Here is a 6,882-nt window from a genome sequence, read left to right as displayed (position 1 = left end):
GCAGCTGTTGATAAGAATGTGATGGTGTAATGAAGCCATCTAGGGAAACTGCTCTTGGGATAAATTGTCCTTGGTGCCAGGATTGAGTTCTATCTAAAAAAGAAAATTTTAGGCGGCTTCATTGCACTCTGAGTCTGTTACCAGGCCCTGGAATGTTGCTACATGCCAATAGTAAATTTATCCCCGGGAAGTAGGACTAACTGAAATTATAAATAGCTTCTGAATAGATATATTAATTCACTTATAATGGTTTTATAATAAATTATTACAGGAAGTTAGAATTATTATGGGTATATTTCTGAGCAGGTTGAGGTTGATGTCAGTGAGAAAAACCATGTTCTTTTACACTATTGATAACAATATTTAGTCTAAATCAGCAAGACAGTTCTTATACTCTTATAAGGTAATGCTACATTATATTTTACAAAAGCAAATTATATATGTTTATGATACAACAAGAATATTAGTGGAAATTTGTGCTTTTATATTACTGGTAGAATTTATGCACTCATTCAACAGGAACTGGGATTGCAAAATTGAATATGACATGGTTTCCCTCAAACACCTTATAGTCTAGAAGGGAGCACAGATATGCTAAAAACTAGCTGAAATGCAGTATAGTGTTAAAGATATATGGTGACTGTGGTTCTCAACTTGGGATGCACATCAGAATCACCCAGAGGGCTTTTAAAAATATTGATGCCCAGGCAGCACCGAAGTGACTTTTTTTTTTTGAGACAGAGTCTGGCTCTGTCGCCCAGGCTGGAGTACAGTGGCACCATCTCAGCTCACTGCAAGCTCTGCCTCCCGGGTTCACACCATTCTCCTGCCTCAGCCTCCCAAGTAGCTGGGACTACAGGCTCCCGCCACCACGCCCGGCTAATTTTTTTTTTTTTTTTGCATTTTTAATAGAGACAGGGTTTCACCGTGTTAGCCAGGATGGTCTCGATCTCCTGACCTTGTGATCTGCCTGCCTCGGCCTCCCGAAGTGCTGGGATTACAGACGTGAGCCACGGCGCCCGGCCTTCAAAGTGACTATTTTTGCCTGGAAAGAGAAGGAAACCTCTTAGCTGAATCTTGAATGCTGAGTAGCTCACCAGACTAAAAAGAGGAGGAAGGGCATTATAGGCAGAGGAAATAGCACTTGCGAATGCATAGATGGAGGAACTGGAAGTTCAGAAGTGTCAGATCTTGGCATGCGAGAGAAGGGGCTGTGAAAGATGTGTTTGGAGAAGTAGGCAGGAGCCAGATCTTAAAAGGCCCTGAAGAGACATTTGTACTTTTTATATTTTTTATGGAGCCAGTGAAGGGTTTTAAGCAGTGAACTGCCATAATCATGATCAGATTTTAAATTTAGTTTAATTTAATTTTATCTTTAGTTTCATGGCATGATCAACTTTTTGGTTTTATTTGTTTATTTGTTTATTTGAGACAGAGTCTCACTCTGTCGCCAAGGCTGGAGTGCAGTGTCACTATGTTGGCTCACTGCAACCTCCGTCTCCCGGGTTCAAGTGATTCTCCTGCCTCAGCCTCTGGAGTAGCTTGGATTACAGGCACACACCACCATTCCTGGCTAATTTTTGTATTTTAGTAGAGATGGGGTTTCACCATGTTGGCAAGGCTGGTCTCGAACTCCTGACCTCGGGTGATCCACCCGCCTCAGCCTCCCAAAGTGCTGGGATTACAGGTGTGAGCCATTATGCATGGCCAACTTTTTGGTTTTAAAATCTCACTCTGGTGGCAGTATTAAGGAAGGAGTAGATGACCCCAAATTGAGTCAGACAGACTCAGGAGGTTATTACAATAATCCAGGTGAAAAGTGCTGGGGGTCTGGACTGAGGCCATGGCAATAGGGATAAAGGGGAAGAAATGGATGTGAGAAATACTTGGGAAGTAAAATCAGCTTGAAGCATGGAGGGAGGAAGCACATGGGGAAAAGAGGCACGGGAATGTGGAGTTTGTCATTTAAGTGACTGGAAGAATAAAAACATGGACAGAAATAGAACTCAGAAAGGGAAGTCAGTTTTAGGAGGCTTGTGTTTGATTTTTGTGTTTGGTTAAATGCGAGTGATGGACAATCAGGAAGACATCACTAGGATGCACTTGAATATACTGCACTATAGATTTAAATGAGGGACAGAGCTGGATAGGGGAAATTTAGATTTATACTCATCAAAGTGATAGGAACTGAGGGGGGGGGGAAATGAATTCTTAGCAAATTTGAAAACTTTCTTTTCTTGCACTTTTGCTTACCTTACCTGACAGCCCTCTAGTGATAACAAGTACACACTACATTTCTTAAAAGTGCCCTGTCTCAGTTAATGTCATCATGAAATGGATATTCAAGACCCTGGATTTGGTAAAAATATTAATGTATTAATAATTTCAGTATTAGCGAGTGGTGGTACATCTATGCACCAAGGGTTCCAGCTTGAGCCTAGAGTTATTATTTGTTGTAATTCAAGAAGAGTCAAGAGGACTTAACATTGCTCTACCAGGAATCTATTTATATGAGGAATCAGAGTCCCCTGTGACAGATTTTATTCTTAACCAGTGGTTGTCAACCTTGGCTACACATCAGAATCACCTGGAGAACTTTAAAGAATCCTGACGCCCAGGATGCATCCCATAGCAATTAATGAGAACCTCTTAGGGTGGGACTAGGTAAGGCATTAATATTTATTAAATTTCCTCAGGTAATTCTATGTGCAGCCAAGCTTGACATTGACAAAACACTGGCAGTATTGGTGATTGATTGTATTAGTCAGGGTTCTCTAGAGGGACAGGACTAATAGGATAGATGTTTATATGAAAGGGAGTTTATTAAGGAGTATTGACTCACACCATCACAAGGTGAAGTCCCACAATAGGCTGTCCGCAAGCTGAAGAGCAAGGAAGCCAGTCCGATTCCCAAAACCTCACAAGTTTTCGACAGTGTGGCAGCCCTTGGTCTGTGGTCGAAGGCCCGAGAGCCTCTGGAAATCACTGGTGTAAGTCTAAGAGTCCAAAAGCTGAAGAACTTGGAGTCTGATATTCTAGGGTAGGAATCATCTAGCACAGGAGAAAGATGAAGACTGGAAGACTCAGCCAGTCTGGTCCTTCCATGTTCTTCTGCCTGCTTTTGTTCTAGCTGCGCTGGAAGCTGATTAGATTGTGGCCATCCAGATTGAGGGTGGGTCTGCCTCTCCTAGTCCACCGACTCAAATGTTAATCTCCTTTGGCAACACCATCACAGACACACCCAGGAACAACACTTTGCATCCTTCAATCCACTTAAGTTGACACTCAGTATTAACCATCACAGTGATGATGACCCCTTCATCTAGCAAAATTTTATTGAGAACCTATGCTATCCACCAGGCACATAGGTGCTGAGGATAGAGGGAAAACAGGATAAACAAGATTCTTGCTTTCTTGGATCATAGATTCTAGTGATTCTGTTGATAGACATGGACAAATAAACAAAAACAAGGTCAGCCAGTGCTAAGTGCTGTGCAGAACTTGAAATAGAATGATGTAGTAGAATGAGTGGGTGCCTATGTGGATTGGTAAGTCAGGGAAAGTTACTCTCTGCAGAGGTAACATTTGAGTTAAGATATGAATGACAAGAAGGAGTCAACCATATGAAGAATAGGGCGAGGAAATTTCTAGGCAAAGAAACATCAAATACAACAACCCCAAGACAGAAGAAAGCTTGGCATGTCTGAGGAATAGAAAGGAGGCCAGTGTGGCTGGACCAAATTGATTGAGGAGAGAATGGCACAAGATGAGATTCTAGATGTAGTCAGGGCAGATCATATACAACCAAGGAAATCATGATAAGGAGTCTAAATTTTAATATAAGTATGATGGAGAGCCACTGAATTGTTTTGAGTAGGGAAATGTTAAGACCATATATATATATAAAAATATAACATATATTTAACATATATACATAACCTATATATATAAGACCTAGACATATACATACACACATACACACACACACACACACACACACATCTATGTGTCTAGGTAACACATATATATGTATAAAACCTATATGACATATATATGTGTGTGTTACCTAGACACAGGTGTGTGTGTATATATATGTGTGTGTGTTTGTGTGTATATATATATGTCTAGGTCTTATAATTTCCCTGCTCAATATATATATATGTGTGTATATATAGAGAGATAGGGTCTCACTCTGTCACCTGGTCTGAAGTGCAGTGGTGCAACCATGGCTCACTGCAGCCTTGACCTCCCAGGCTCAAGCAATCCTCCCACCTCAGCCTCCCAATTAGCTGAGACTATAGACATGTACCACCATGCTCAGCTAATTTTTGTATTTTTTGTAGAGACCATGTTGCCCAGTCTGGTCTTGAACTCCCGAGCTTGAGAAACCTGCCCACCTCGGTCTCCCAAAGTGATGGGACTACCGGTGTGAGGCACCGCACCAGGCCCTAATTTATATTTTAAAGGATCGTTCATACGACTATTGTGGAAAATGTATTGGATTACTGCAATAGTAGAAACAAGGAGATCAATTAATAGAATAATTGCAGTAGCTCAAATAAGATATGGTGGTGGCTTGAGCCAAGGAGGTAATAGTGGACTTGGAAAGAAGTTGGCATATTTGAGGTATATTTTGGAGGTCGAATCCATAGGACTTTTAGATAAATTGGATGTGGGGGTGAGGGAAAAGAGGTACCAAGATGATGGTGATGGTGGCAGCAGTATTGTAGTGGCATTGTTGAGGGGAGTAGCTCTGATGGCAATAGTATCCTCAGTAACTTTGACAAACAGCATTGGTGCCTTTAGCTCAGACATGAGCCCATGAAACCTTTGTGGGCATTGTTGACATACTAGCTGCTCTTGGTGATGACAAGAACAGGAGACATCATTATTGGAGGAAAATGGCAGGCACCACATGGCAGCCAAACTGACTCATTTATAGAACACATGTAAGATAGCCTCTAATAACTTATTTCTATAAATAGTTGGGAAAAACATAAGAATGGTTATTTATAACTTCTGCAGAGCAGATCAGAGAAGAGTCAGAGATATATAATTTTGTCATTATGATTGTGATCCCATATTACCCATAGGCTACTTTGACAAAAGTAATCTGGATTACTCATAAAAGAGGTCCCAATCAAATGTATATACTAAATTGTACATTGTCAAATACATGTTTTGGTAAAAATTCCTCCCCAACTATGCAAATATGAACATTTTAATATTAAAATTACACAAGAAATCTTCAGATACATGCTGATAAAGATTCAAACAATATAGAAGTTAATTATAATTTTCATTAATTTTTTGAGACAGGATCTCACTCTGTCACCCAGGCTGGAGTACGGTGGTGTGATCTCTGCTCCCTGCAGCCTCGACCTCCTGGGCTGAAGTGATCCTCCCACCTCAGCCTCCCGAGTAGCTGAGACTACAGGCACACACCCTATGCCCAGCTGATTTGTCATATTTTCTGCAGAGTCAGGGTTTCACCATGTTGCCCAGGCTGGTCTCAAACTCCTGAGCTCAAGAGATCCATCCGTCTCAGCCTCCCAAAGTGTTGGGATTACAGGCATGAGCCACTGTGTAGAGTGTCGGAAGAAAATTGATAGTCTTCCTCCAGTCACATTCCCCGACAAGAGATAACCATAATGAATAGTATAGTGAGTTTCCTTCAAAATATTTTTCTTTTATATACATATATATGTATACATACAAATGCACATATATTTATATAGATATTTTTTCATAAAAGCATACTATATTAATCTGCATGTTGCTTTTAAAAAATGTAACAATAAACCAGAGGCATCTTTCCATGTCTGTGCATCTTCTTTTCTTCTCTTCCGTCTTCCCTCTTCCCTCCCCTCCCCTCCCCTCCCGTTCCCTCCCCTCCCTTCCCTTCCCCTTCCCTTTTTTCTTTTCTTTTTGAGATGGGGACCATGTTGCCCAGGCTGGAGTGCAGTGGTGCTATCATGGCTCACTGCTGCCTTGACTTCCCACACTCAAATGATCCTCCCACCTCAGCCTCTGGAGTAGCTTGGATTACAGTCATGCATGCCTGGCTAATTTAAGAATTTTTTTTTTTTTGGTAGAGATTGGGTCTCACTATGTTGCCCAGGCTCGTCTTAACCTCCTGGACTCAAGTGATCCTCTGGTCTTGGCTTCCCAAAGTGATGGGATTACAGGCATGAGCCACCACACCCATCCCATCTTCTTTTTTAAACAAATGCATAAATTCCATTGTGTGAATATCTTGCAATACATTTAACCAGTTGATGGGCATTCAGTTTTATTTTTCACCTATACTTTGTGCACCTGTCTGAGTGCTTCTGAAGGCTACTATTCTAGCAGGGAAAATTTCAACCTGAATTCTAGCAGGTTGAAAATGCTAGATTTTGTTAGATATAAAACCAGATTGTCTTTCAAGAAGAAGGTACCCAATTACACTCCTGCAAGTAGTGTGTGAGAGACCCTGTTTCTTTACACCCTCACCAACCCTAGATTTTATTGATCCTTTTTATGTTTGCCAACAAGATGGGTGAAAATTGGCATTTCATTATTGTTTAATTTATTTTCTCTAATTATTAGGAAATATTAGTAAATATTAATAAATAGTGAGATTGAACATTTTAAAATATATTTACTGTTTGCATATTTTTTCTGTGAATTGTCTGTTGATATTCTTTACTTATTTTTCTCATGGATTTTTTTGTCTTTTTCTCATTGTTTTATAGGGTCTTGTCAGATATTTAAAGTATTAATCCTTTTCTCACACAATATAAAATCTTCCTTCCTGCTCTGTTACTTGTCTTTTAACTTTGTTTAGGCTGGGTGTGGTGGCTTATGCCTGTAATCCCAGCACTTTGGGAGGCCAAGGTA

This window comes from Macaca thibetana, chromosome X (assembly GCF_024542745.1).
Source record: "Macaca thibetana thibetana isolate TM-01 chromosome X, ASM2454274v1, whole genome shotgun sequence".
Taxonomy (NCBI): Eukaryota; Metazoa; Chordata; class Mammalia; order Primates; family Cercopithecidae; genus Macaca; species Macaca thibetana.
This window is presented reverse-complemented; position numbering follows the sequence as displayed.